The 14,793-nt window shown below is 41.9% G+C and overlaps 1 long non-coding RNA gene across 1 annotated transcript; it reads right to left on the reverse strand.

Moving 5' to 3' along the window:
- Positions 1-1,087: 1,087 nt before the first annotated feature.
- LOC135501697 (uncharacterized) lies at positions 1,088-13,453 on the reverse strand. The gene is made up of 4 exons (XR_010449626.1): positions 13,363-13,453; positions 11,950-12,123; positions 9,914-10,069; positions 1,088-2,278 (listed from the first exon to the last, which is right to left on the reverse strand). It is a non-coding gene; the product is annotated as an uncharacterized LOC135501697 (long non-coding RNA).
- Positions 13,454-14,793: the final 1,340 nt, after the last annotated feature.

Below are 14,793 nucleotides of genomic sequence, written 5' to 3' on the forward strand. Positions count from 1 at the left end.
ACACATGGCAAAATATCATGAGTTGTACAGCAAGTCTACCAAAGATATGTGATAACATTACCACAATCTTTGTATCGCACATAATAAAAACCTTGAAAACAAAAGTATTAATTATTGAACATGAAAATAAACACTGAATGGTAATAACTATTGAATTTTGCAACAAATAACAAGCCATATATCGAGGGTCTTGAGGTGTGCCAGAAGTACAACAAAACTTGATATACTGAAATCTTGTAAGATCTTAGATATGTCGTCCAAAACACTTGTTATTGATAAATTCGATATGATACCATTTCTATGGTTTCACTCGGCGTCAAGCTTTTTGCAGCATTTTGTGTATTTTGACAAGTGGTAGATTTCAGTTTTGTAGTACTTGTGACAAACCTGTAAGGTCTAGCACCACATAAGCGCTTCACGTGGCATATATCACACACATCTTTGTCATTTCACGTTGAGCGTTGCCAACGGAGAATTAAAGACTCTGTGGAATATTTACCGCGTGAATGCTTATGTGGAGGTAAGCCTTTTAGCCGATGACAGACTAGAGCGTAAAACGACGTGCTCCTGCACTCTTGACGCGCACGTGTGTCACCAACTTTCATGCAGAAAGATACAAGTGCACTTTTACCGAAAACATTCTTATGGCGGGGTGGGGACAGGGATAGTTCATCTGGTGGCAAATTGGGCAATATTGAGTTTTTACAGTAATGTTCAACTGTAAACCTCAATTTCTCAAAACTCGGTAAAGTGCACTTTCTGCATAAGACCCTCGATTTGACTACTTCAGCTTTATTGATTGCCTTTGCTATCTTCATAGATCGAAGTGAAGGCAACACGTCAAAGTGAAGGAACCAAATAGAAGACGAAATTACAAACATAACATTTTATTACTACTCTTTCTAGGCAATCGTATAACATATACATAAATGTTTACGTTTCACAGATACATATTGAGGCGAAACGCTGTAAAATCACATACATAAGACCATTTTTCATATATTTCACCACAATCTCCCAATCAAAATTGGTAGAAATGTGGTCTACAGTAGACCCCGCCCCGCCCCCTCCCCATGAATCAGCAATACCGAACACCCGGTATCCGGTACTGAAAATTAATAACAACTTTCGATAAGATGGTCTTATAGAAGTGAGATTAAAGTATTTCTTACATAGTTTGAATCAGTTCAATCCATCTAAATCTAATTCTGTACAATGTATTGCTGAGAAATAGGCCTACGTCTCATTCAATTAAATCTACAAATTGTGTGTTGTTGCAAAAGAAATGGATACACCTTATTTGACAAAGGATCTCGTAACCTGCCTATTCAACCAATTCACCATAAATTTTCAATGAGCCGTCTGGCCTAAACTTCAGTGACTCGCTCTTTTGCAGCCCTACTATGAGTGTGGCTTCGTGGAGTAGTGGTTAGAGCGTGTGACTTACCTCCCAGAGGTCTAAGGTTCGAATTCCGTCAGCCTCTAACACTTTTTTCACTTTTTTTATACGAAAAGCTTTAAAACTTTTAACAGCAGAGCAGAGGTGTAATTGCGAAAGTCACCAGAGGCCAAGTAATTATGCCTTTTTAAAGGATTTTTTCTAACAGCAATTGAGGAAAAAAGCTTCATGAAAAGGTATCATTAAAAGTGTGACGAATTAAACATTTTTCCAATAATTTATTCCCCCCCCCCCCCCCAAATAAACCTCAATGTAAGTTTAACCCTCTCCAGGTTCTTGTCAGGTGTCATGTATTGGAAAATAGGGAGGTTTCGCAATCATGTTTACGTTTCCAAAACGCCTGTGTGACGCACATACATGTTGGGCAGTTTTCTGCACTGAGGGTTATGCGCGCCCTTCGTAAAATCGGTTCCTTTTAATCAGAATAGCTCAAATTCGTGACGATTTTAAAATTTCAAAACCTAAACGTAGATTTATATCTTAGGGTTGCGATACCTCACTAGTATCTAGTTGCACTTGTCATGTTTCTGCTCTGCCATGTATCTGTATGCTTAACAACTTTTTCTGTTCGAATAAAATCTTGTCTTGCGTAAAAGCAACGCTTAAAAGCCTGTCGCTTCGTATTAACTTGAAAAACGATTTGCAATTATTTGTGGAAGAACCGTTGACAAGTGTAACTAGTGTTTGGCTTGCAGTTTTACTAAGAGTAGGTCTTGCCTGAAGCACTGATCAACTGTGAGCGAAGATTCCATCACGGTTTTCCTCCTCCTTCGAGATGGCGGTTGTCTTCATCGACGCGTGGTGTGTATGCGGTTCCATCTGAAAATATAAGATAAAAGAATTTTTGAAAATTTTGCTAATGAACCTCACAAAATCAATTGAAATCGTGCCAGTATTGTAGTTGTGGACCAAGAACAACAAGGAGATGATCCACAGGCACAAGCAGGAACCGGGACTTGAGTAAAACGACCTGGAAAGAGCGAAAAGGAATTTTGCTGACCAATGCTTCTGTGGGAGTGGAAGGGGACAAATAAAATGTTGCAGACAAAATCACGATGACGCTGGTAGGCTCATGGGGGAAGTTACCCTCTAGGTTGAATTCTTCATAAACTCTCCACAGGTGTCAACTGAGTAACAAGAAGGGGACTCCTATAGAGGAGGAAGAGGCTAGGTTACCCAGCTCCCCTCTAGGTAGGATTCTTCATAAACTCTCCACATGTGTCAACTGAGTAACAACAAGTGGACTCTTATGGAGGGGGAGGAGGTTAAGTTACCCTCACCTCTAGGTAGGATTCTTCATTAACTCTCCACATGTGTCAAATGAGTAACAAGAAGGAGACTCTTATGGAGGTGGAAGAGGCTAAGTTACCCTCCCCTAGAAGTGGAATTCTTCCTAAACTCTCCACAGGTGTCAACTAACTAAAAATAAGGGAACCAATAGGGAGGGGGAAGAGGCAAAGTTACCCTCTGAGTAGGAATCTTCATAACCTCTCTCCATGTGTCAACTGAATAACAAGAAGTGAACTCTTATGGAGGGAAGGAGGTTAAGTTACCCTTCCCTCTAGGTAGGATTTTTCACAAACTCTCCACAGGTGTCTACTAAGTAACAAGAAGGGGACTCCTATGGAGGAGGAAGAGGCTAGGTTACCCAGCTCACCTCTAGGTAGGATTCTTCATAAACTCTCCACATGTGTCAACTGAGTAGCAAGAAGGGGACTCTTATGGGGGAGGGGAGGAGGTTAAGTTTCCCTCACCTCTAGGTAGGATTCTTCATCAACTCACCACATGTGTCAACTAAGTTTACAATAAGGGGATTCTTATGGAGGGGGAAAAGATTAAGTTTCCCTCACCTCTCAGTAGGATTCTTCATAAACTCTCCACATGTGTCTACTGATCGAGTAACAAGAAGGGGTCTCTAATGGAGGGAAGGAGGTTAAGTTACCCTCACCTCTAGGAAGGATTCTTCATAAACTCTCCACATGTGTCAACTAAGTTACAATAAGGGGATTCTTATGGAGGGGGAAAAGATTAAGTTACCCTCATCTCTTAGCAGTATTCTTCATAAACTCTCCACATGTGGCAACTGAGTAACAAAAAGGGGACTCTTATGGAGGGGAGGAGGTTAAGTTTCCCTCACCTCTAGGTAGGATTCTTCATAAACTCTCCACCTGTGTCTACTGAGTGACAGGAAGGGGACTCCTATGGGGGAGGAAAAGGCTAGGTTACCCAGCTCCCCCCTAGGAAGGATTCTTCATAAACTCTCCACATGTGTCAACTAAGTTACAATAAGGGGATTCTTATGGAGGGGGAAAAGATTAAGTTACCCTCATCTCTTAGCAGTATTCTTCATAAACTCTCCACATGTGGCAACTGAGTAACAAGAAGTGGGCTCTTATGGAGGAGGAGGAGGTTAAGTTACCCTCCACTCTAGGTAGGATTCTTCATTAACTCTCCACATGTGTCAACTAACTAAAAAGAAGGGAACCAATATGGAGGGGGAAGAGGCAAAGTTACCCTCTAAGTAGGAATCTTCTTAACCTCTCTCCATGTGTCAATTGAATAACAAGAAGTGGAGTCTTATGGAGGGAAGGAGGTTAAGTTACCCTTCCCTCTAGGTAGGATTTTTCACAAACTCTCCACAGGTGTCTACTGAGTAACAAGAGGGGGACTCCTATGGAGGAGGAAGAGGCTAGGTTACCCAGCTCCCCTCTAGGTAGGATTCTTCATAAACTCTCCACATGTGTCAACTGAGTAACAAGAAGTGGACTCCTATGGAGGAGGAGGAGGAGGTTAAGCTACCCTCCCCTCTAGGTAGGATTCTTTATAAACTCTCCACAGGTGTCTACTGAGTAACAAGAAGGGGACTCTTGTGGAGGAGGAAGAGGTTAAGTTACCCTCCCCTCTAGGTATGATTCTTCATAAATTCTCCATAGGTGTCTACTGAGTAACAAGAAGGGGACTCTTGTGGAGGAGGAAGAGGTTAAGTTACCTTCACCTCTAGGTAGGATTTTTCATAAACTCTCCACATGTGTCAACTAAGTTACAATAAGGGGATTCTTATGGAGGGGGAAGATATTAAGTTACCCTCATCTCTTAGTAGCATTTTTCATAAACTCTCCACATGTGGCAACTGAGTAACAAAAAGGGGACTCTTATGGAGGGGGAGGAGGTTAAGTTACCCTCACCTCTAAGTAGGATTCTTCATAAACTCTCCACCTGTGTCAACTGAGTAACAAGAAGGGGACTCTTATGGAGGGGAGGAGGTTAAGTTACCCTCACCTCTAAGTAGGATTCTTCATAAACTCTCCACCTGTGTCAACTGAGTAACAAGAAGGGGACTCTTATGGAGGGGAAGGAGGTTAAGTTACCCTTCCCTCTAGGTAGGATTTTCACAAACTCTCCACAGGTGTCTACTGAGTAACAAGAATGGGACTCTTATGGAGGAGGAAGAGGCTAAGTTACCCTCCCCTCTAGGTAGGATTCTTCATAAATTCTCCACAGGTGTCTACTGAGTAAGAAGAAGGGGTCTCTTATGGAGGGAAGGAGGTTAAGTTACTCTTCCCTCTAGGTAGGATTTTCACAAACTCTCCACGTGTGTCAACTGAGTAACAATAAGGGGACTCTTATGGAGGAGGAAGAGGCTAAGTTACCCTCACCTTTAAGTAGGAATCTTCTTAACTTCTCTCCATGTGTCAATTGAATAACAAGAAGTGGAGTTTTATGGAGGGAAGGAGGTTAAGTTACCCTTCCCTCTAGGTAGGATTTTTCACAAACTCTCCACAGGTGTCTACTGAGTAACAAGAAGGGGACTCTCGTGGAGGAGGAAGAGGTTAAGTTACCCTCCCCTCTAGGTAGGATTCTTCATAAATTCTCCGCAGGTGTCTACTGAGTAACAAGAAGGGGTCTCTTATTGAGGGAAGGAGGTTAAGTTACCCTCACCTCTAGGTAGGATTTTTCATAAACTCTCCACATGTGTCAACTAAGTTACAATAAGGGGATTCTTATGGAGGGGGAAGAGATTAAGTTACCCTCATCTCTCAGTAGGATTCTTCATAATCTCTCCACATGTGGCAACCGAGTAACAAAAAGGGGACTCTTATGGAGGGGGAGGAGGTTAAGTTACCCTCACCTCAAAGTAGGATTCTTCATAAACTCTCCATATGTGTCAACTTAGTAACAAGAAGGGGACTCTTATTGAGGTGGAAGAGATAAAGTTACCCTCACCTCTAAGTAGGATTCTTCATAAACTCTCCACATGTGTCAACTGAGAAACAAGAAGGGGACTCTTATGGAGGGGGAGGAGGTTAAATATCCCTCACCTCTAAGTAGGATTCTTCATAACCTCTCTCAATGTGTCAACTGAGTAACAAGAAGGGGACTCATATGGAGGAGGAAGAGGTTAAGTTACCCTCATCTCTTAGTAGGATTCTTCATAATCTCTCCACATGTGGCAACTGAGTAACAAAAAGGGGACTCTGATGGAGGGGGAGGAGGTTAACTTACCCTCACCTCTAAGTAGGATTCTTCATAAACTCTCCACATGTGTCAACTAAGTTACAATAAGGGGATTCTTATGAAGGGGAGGAGGTTAAGTTACCCTCATCTCTTAGTAGGATTCTTCATAATCTCTCCACATGTGTCAACTAAGTTACAATAAGGGGATTCTTATAGAGGGGGAAGAGATTAAGTTACCCTCATCTCTTAGTGGGATTCTTCATAATCTCTCCACATGTGGCAACTGAGTAACAATAAGGGGATTCTTATGGAGGGGGAAGAGATTAAGTTACCCGCATCTCTTAGTAGGATTCTTCATAATCTCTCCACATGTGTCAACTAAGTTACAATAAGGGGATTCTTATGGAGGGGGAAGAGATTAAGTTACCCTCATCTCTTAGTAGGATTCTTCATAAACTCTCCACATGTGTCAACTAAGTTACAATAAGGGGATTCTTATGGAGGGGGAAAAGATTAAGTTACCCTCATCTCTTAGTAGGATTCTTCATAATCTCTCCACATGTGGCAACTGAGTAACAATAAGGGGATTCTTATGGAGGGGGAAGAGATTAAGTTACCCTCATCTCTTAGTAGGATTCTTCATAATCTCTCCACATGTGGCAACTGAGTAACAATAAGGGGATTCTTATGGAGGGGGAAGAGATTAAGTTACCCGCATCTCTTAGTAGGATTCTTCATAATCTCTCCACATGTGGCAACTGAGTAACAAAAAGGGGACTCTTATGGAGGGGAGGAGGTTAAGTTACCCTCACCTCTAAGTAGGATTCTTCATAAACTCTCCACATGTGTCAACTGAGTAACAAGAAGGGGACTCCTATGGAGGAGGTTAAGCCTCGAGGTAGGATTGTTCATAAACTCTCCATAGGTGTCAACTCCATAGGTGTCAATTCTTCATAAACTCTCCATAGGTGTCAACTAAGTTACAATTAGGGGATTCTTATGGAGGGGGAAGATATTAAGTTACCCGCATCTCTTAGTAGGATTCTTCATAATCTCTCCACATGTGGCAACTGAGTAACAAAAAGGGGACTCTTATGGAGGGGGAGGAGGTTAAGTTACCCTCACCTCTAAGTAGGATTCTTCATAAACTCTCCACATGTGTCAACTGAGTAACAAGAAGGGGACTCCTATGGAGGAGGTTAAGCCTCGAGGTAGGATTGTTCATAAACTCTCCATAGGTGTCAACTCCATAGGTGTCAATTCTTCATAAACTCTCCATAGGTGTCAACTGAGTTACAAGAAGGGGACTCGTATGGAAGGGGAGGAGGTTAAGTCTTGGAGATAAAAATTCTCACAAGGGGCTGACTCGATATAATGTAGCCTTTGAGATAGAGATTCTCACATGGGACTGATATATTGTAACCTTGGAGATGTAGTTTCTCACAAGGGCCTGATATACTTTAAGCCTTGGAGATAAAGGTTCTTCACAGGGGGGTGACAGACTAGAAGGCTTGGAGGTGAAGAATCTCACAGGTAACTAATATACTGTAACCCATTGAAATGAAGATTCTCACAAGGGACTAATATAATGCAGGCCTTGTAGATAAATATTCCCACAATAGACTGCTATGATTCTTGTAGATTAAGGTTCTTACATACTGTAACCCATTGAGATGAAGATACTTACAAAGAGACTAATATCTTGTGAACCTTTGAGATTAAGATTCTCACAAGGGAATGATATACTGTAGGTCTTGTAGATAAAGAATTTCACAATGGAGTTATATACTGTAAGCCTTGGAGATGAAGATTCTCACAAGGGAATGATATACTGTAGGTCTTGTAGATAAAGAATTTCACAATGGAGTTATATACTGTAAGCCTTGGAGATGAAGATTCTGCAGACAAGGGACTGATGTACATACTGACATTGTAAGCCTTTGAGATTAAGATTCTCAAAAGGGAATAATATAATGCATGCCTTGTAGAGAAAGATTCTCACAAGGGGCTGATATACTGTAACCTTGGAGATAAAGATTCTCACAAGGGGCCGACTCGATATAATGTATCCTTTGAGATGGAAATTCTAACATGGGGCTGATATACTGTAAGCCTTGGAGATCAAGATTCTCACAAGGGACTAATATAATGCATGCCTTGTAGATAAAGATTCTCACAAGGGGCTGATATAATGTAGCCTTTGAGATGAAGATTCTCACAAGTGACTGACATACTGTAACCTCTGCGATGTAGTTTCTTACAAGGGATTGACAAACCGTAGGCCTTGGAGATAAAGATTTTCACAAGGGGGTGACATACTGTAGAGCTTGGAGATGAAGATTCTCACAAGGGACTGATTACTGTAAGCCTTTGAAATGAAGATTCTCACAAGTGGGTGATATACTATAGGCCCTGGAGATGAAGATACTGCAGACAAGGGACTGATATACTGTAAGCCTTTGAGATGAAGATTCTCACAAGGGAATTATATACTGTAAACCTTGGAGATGAAGATTCTTATAAGGGACTAATGTCCTGTGAACCTTGATGATGTAGTTTCTCACAAGGGACTGATATAATGTAGGCCTTGGAGATAAAGATTTTTCACAAGGGGGTGATATATTATAAGGCTTGGAGATGAAGATTCTCACGGGGACTAATATACTGTAACCCATTGAGATGAAGATATTCACAAGGGACTGATATCCTTTGAACCTCGGAGATGAAGATTCTCACACGGGACTGATATACTGTAGGCCTTGGAGATGAAGATTCGACATACAAGGGACTGATATCCTGTAAACCTTTGAGATGAAGATTCTCACGAGGGACTTATATAATGCAGGCCTTGTAGATAAAGATTCTTACAAGGGGCTGATATACTGTAACCCATTGAGATGAAGAGACTCACAAGGGATTGATATCTTGTGAACCTTTGAGATGAAGATTCTCACAAGGGACTAATATACTGTAGGTCTTGTAGATAAAGATTCCCATAAGGGAATTACATTTTGTATATACTGTAAGCCTTGGAGATGAAGATTCTTACAAGAGACTAATATAATGCAGGCCTTGTAGATAAAGATTCTCACAAGGGGCTGATATACTGTAGGCCTTGGAGATAAAGATTTTCACAAGAGGGTGATATATTATAAGGCATGGAGATGAAGACTCTCACAGGGGACTAATATACGGTGAAGCTTGGGGATTAAAGATTCTGACAAGGGACTTATGCACTCTATGCCCTCGAGATGCAGAGTCTCACAAGGGACTGCTTCACATTGAGGCTGGGATATAAAGATTCTGAAAAAATATGTTCAGATTTTTGACATGTACAGTATGAAAATGACAACTCTGACAAAGGACTGATACTGTATCCCCTCATTGCTATTGGTACATACACCGAGTTCTACCTCAAATGACAACTTACAAGTGAGGTTTGCGAAAATACCCACGGCTGCTTTGAAATCATCAAAATATTTACATATTCAACAGGCATCAGGAGGTACAGTGACACAAAGATCAGTTTTATATGTCAAAATCTTTCAAAATGTCTTGGAAATTGGGAGACACAAACAACGTCAAGTAGATTGTTTGAATAGGTCTAAGTATTGTTACTTCTATTTCATGGTAAACTTCACTTGCCTGTGGAAATAGTGATAATAGGGACTTTTGCAAAAAGTCTATAAACATCTTAACACCGAAGATTCTCGTGACCAATATAATTGTCATTTACAACATGTTTAAAGATACAGTGAGACGTACATTAGTAAAGGTCATGGCCGATCACTGGAGGACCATATCTTATTCGTCACCATACAAAAGGGACATACATTTTTACCAGGGGGAGTTAGAAAAGCAACGCCAGTGAAAAGCTTTGAAATGTCCCAGGATACAATAGGGCCGGACTCTTTTCCAGGGGGACATTTCCTACTGCTACACCGGCATTTTATATTCCTAATCGAGGTTCAGTTGAAGTGAGATCATTAGGTTACTCACCATTCAGTATTGAATCGTTTCCCAGGTTTTGGAGGAATCAACCAACAGGAGGGACGCCCATCCCCGATCATCATTGGCGTTTGACAGATTCCATTGAGGAGTACAGGCATCCCATTCGTTATCGGACCAATCGTCAAAAGGGCAAGCGTGCGAAAACTGAAAGTAAAAATGACACACTCGTAGGATATGAGGGATGTTGATTCGGAGAGGGCTGCGATGACGTCAGCAAGTCTTCCCCATGAATGCGATATAATAACAATATGGAAGGAATCACGTGACATGAGGTCACCACGCTACCTCATCTTGCATTGATCACCGTACTACGACACAATTATTGGGAGTGTTTGAGACATGGTAAGTAACCTTGGAGATACAGATTCTCACAAGGGGCGATATACTATAAGGCATGGAGACGAAGATTCTCACAGGGGACTAATATACGGTGAACCTTGGAGATTAAAGATTATGACAAGGGACTGATGCACTGTATGCCCTCGAGATGCAGAGTCTCACAAGGGACTGCTATACAGTGAGGCTGGGATATAAAGATTCTGACAGATGTTCAGATTTTTGAGATTATACATTTACAGTATGAAAATGACAACTCTGACAAAGGACTGATACTGTACAAGCCTTGGAAACGACGATTCTTATCCCCACATTGTTATTGGTACATGCAGTCCTACCTCAAATGACAACTTACAAGTGAAGTTTGCGAAAATACCCACGGCTGTTTTGAAATCATCAAAACATTTACGTATTCAACAGGCAACAGGAGATACAGTGACACAAAGATCAGTTTTATACATGTACAGCGGAACCTCCCTTAGCGGACACCTCTCTATTAAGGACAGCACTTGTCAGTCCCGAGGATGTCCTTAATAGAGAGGTTCTACTGTATATCAATATCTTTCAAAATTCGGAGGCACAAACCACGTCAAGTAGATTGTTTGAAAAAGTCTGAGTATTGTAACTTCTATTTCATGGTAAACTTCAATTGCCTGTGGAAATAGTGATAATAGGAACTTATGCAAAAAGTCTATAAACACCTTAACACCGAAGATTCTCGTGACCAATGTAATTGTCATTTACAACATGTTTAAAGATACAAGTGTTAGTATTGGGTCTATCAGTGAGGCGTACATTGTAGTGAAGGTCATGGCCGATCACTGGAGGACCATATCTTATTCGTCACCATACAAAAGGGACACACATTTTTACCTGAGGGACAGTTAAAAACGCAACACCAGTGTAAAGGTTTGAAATGTCCCAGGATAGAATGTCCGTGTAACGAAGAATACAATAGGGCCAGACTCTTTTCCAGGGGAACATGTCCTACTACTACACCGGCATTGTATTTTCCAAATCAAGGTTCAGTTGAAGTGAGATCATTAGGTTACTCACCATTCAGTATTGAATCGTTTCCCAGGTTTTGGAGGAATCAATCAACAGGAGGGACGCCCATCCCCGATCATCATTGGCGTTTGACAGATTCCATTGAAGATTACAGGCATCCCATTCGTTATCGGACCAATTGTCAAAAGGACAAGCGTGCGAAAACTGAAAGTAAAAATGACACATTCGTAGGATATGAGGGATGTTGATTCGGAGGGGACTGCGATGATGTCAGCAAATCTTTCCGATGCATGCGATTTTATAACAATATGCAAGGAATCACGTGACATGAGGCCACCACGCTATACCTCCTTTTGCCGTACTAAGGCACAATTAGTGGGAGCGTTTGAGACATGGTAAGTTATTTGAAAATGTGGTATCGCCGACCATGAGTTAAAGCGGTCACAGTATACCAAAATATCACTCTCCCGGTCTTCGGTCCTTCCTCTTTTGAGACATCTCCGTTTAAATTCTCCCTGTCAGTAAACCGAGGTTGACTTCCTTGACAACAATGGCTCCCAATGACGATGCGTGGAGAATGCTAAAATATAGTTGGCAGGATAGGTTTGCAAGATCACCTGATGAGCCGTCACATTGTAAACCCCTTATTTCTATTTATACATTGGCAGTATTTTGCTTACCATAAACACATTCCTTGTCTTGGACTTTCTCCGCCATCGTCTGGACGAAATCAACATCATCAAGGATGCCATCAGTTTTTAAAAGCATGAGCGGACATTCCGTACACCATGGACCAAGGTAGGACGGTTGCTAAAATCTCGTACATCATGAACCGAGGTAACATATGGTCATGACTGAAATGATAAATATCAAAAAAGGTCAGTTGATTGACGAGTTGCATAGGCGGATCTAGTACATGTACATTTTTTGTAATATTGGATAGGGGTGGGGGGGGGACGCAGCTTCACCCATCAGAGAGCAATGGAGGGGTGATGTGTGAAATGTATGTGCCAATAGTCGTTTTCCTGGCATCTGAGGGCTAAAATTCTTCTTGTGATGAGGCACCCTGAAAAAGTATGGCTGTCCGCCCCGAAAAGGGGGTGGGGGTGGGTGTATCTTTATCAGAATGTTTCATATGGAAATCCATCCACTTACAGAGTCGTTGACCACATCTATTGTTCAGTACCCGTCTTCTGTGGTGACGGGTTATCCAACATTTCAGTCCTCAATACAATTTGTTTCGCGAAATGACCAGGGCCCGATTCTACACGACTAAAATAGTTTACATTGCACCGGTCGGAGGAAACGGTAACAAACCCGCAGCAATCAAACAAAGGATCCTCTTAGTCATAGCCTCTAGAACCATACCATAATTGGTCAGAATACAATAATGCAGGACACTTTTTCCAGGGGGACATTTTCTACTTTTCTACCTGTAAAAGTAAAAAGTGTCCCCCCTGGAAAAAGTGTCCGGCCCTATTGTATTCTGCAATATGGTTCTATAGAGACCCTGACAGTCAATAGCTCAGAGATTGAAGCGCATAATAGAATCCTTTGTTCCCGGACATTTTATCCTAGGACATTTTAAACTTCTACACCGGGACAGTGGTAGCTCTGTATATTATGTACACTCTGTCCCTCTGTACATTATCTACACATTCCTATCATTTAGCACAGAGTGTCCCGGGTATTCTGCAGTTGTTCCCTAACCCGTTGTTTGGGTTCTTTGACCCGGCAGAGAGCTACACTCTAGGCCCTCCCGGCCTCGACCATTTTCTTGTCGTTGTAAGAATTTTTCAGAATAACAATTCAAATACTGATGTTTGATTGGTATTTGGAAATGCGCTAATTAGCATTCTGCTTCTAATTAAACTCAGAAGATATGGGAAGAAGGTGATTCTGCAGAAAAGCAAGTCCATTTTGCTCTCTTCGGCAGGGCATGGTGTCAATGGTACGGGCCGGTAACATCCATATTGTCGGCCATTAAATTCTCAGATTATACATTTTTAGCGAATATTTCTTTGTCAAAAGAAACTAGGACGGCCTTTTCAGATTACTTCATAAAATGTGATATTTAGTTTATAAGAACATACCTGAATAAAGTGCTATTTTTCGGTCGAGTCGGTAACAAATCGAAAAATTCGCTCCACGTGTGTAAAATCATGGTCGCTTTCCTTGCTGGAATATTCCTTGGTGCCACGCTGGCAGGTCATGTGACCCTGGCCATGGCCGGCCATTGGTTGGTTGATTGACTGGGATGACAAGGCCTTTTGGGTAATAATACTTCATGAATAGAAGCACACTCATTGAATTCGAATTCATATTTCACTACACTATTGTGTCCGGAGTCACCTCAACAATATAACATGTGGTCAGTTTCAGGTTTTAAAATCGCAGTGTGGCTATCCTAAGCATCCAGTTACCTCAGAGAAAACGAGATACATGTAATCCTTCCATGAATCCTTCTCCTCCGAGGCGCGGATCCAAGGGGCGGGGGGCACCAGACGCATCCCCCCCCTCAACAATTTGTGAAAAGCCTTCGAAATTGACCATGAAATTTTGACGGAAAACACCAGGAATTTTGATGAGAAATGCATTGCACGCCCCCTCTTTTTCCCGCTCCTGCCTCCGCCACTGCCACGTTCTATATCTTCCCAACGCATCTTCGAGATTCATGATTACATTGGGACCATACACCGAATATGAATATGTCCAAGATTGAAATAACAAGAAAAAGAAATTATCTTGAATATTTTACTACATGTATAACATGTTACTGAACGGTATCTGGTACATCAAGTCGGAATACCGGTGCCATTTGGAGTTATTCGTCTTGCACTGGAAAAACAAATCACATACGGTGTGGGTTAGAAGGCCACTTTTTTCTCTTCAAGGATGAAAGCCTCTCCTTTCAAGAAACACCCCGGCCTCCTCGGAAGAACGATCTCTCATCTATAAAAATCCACCCTCCCATTTGACGGGGAGAGCTAAAGATTATGCTGAGATATAATTGCTTTTTTCATTCATGTAACATTTGCAAGTCCCTTTATATTCAACTCATCGAGGGTTTTCACGATAAGCTGTTTCCTGGGGTAACCCCCAAACGCAGATGGAATTAGGTATACTTCAAAATCCCTTCTTAAAAAGGTCAGTGGAAAACTGTATCCCCATCTTCGTTGCCATGCTTACCGCCCCCCCCCCCCGCCCCCGAACACATAACGTGTTCAGGAATTTGACTTTTGAGGATGACTGCATATTGTAACCCTCCGCCTACGCCTTGCATATCGGCCCGCGTACGCCGACCCCCCCCCCCCCCCCCCCCGCCCCCAAACGCATAACGTGTTCAGGAATTTGACTTTTGAGGATGACTGCATATTGTGACCCTCCGACGAAAACAATACTTACTGCGTTTTGGCCTCTGAGCATGAGGTGGCGTTTTTACAGAAGCTGCAGGCAAAAACAGAAATCAGAATGTTCAGACTAATCCAAAATTTCATCTAAGCTGGGTTCCCAGCGCACACACA

This window comes from Lineus longissimus, chromosome 17 (assembly GCF_910592395.1).
Source record: "Lineus longissimus chromosome 17, tnLinLong1.2, whole genome shotgun sequence".
Lineage (NCBI taxonomy): Eukaryota > Metazoa > Nemertea > Pilidiophora > Heteronemertea > Lineidae > Lineus > Lineus longissimus.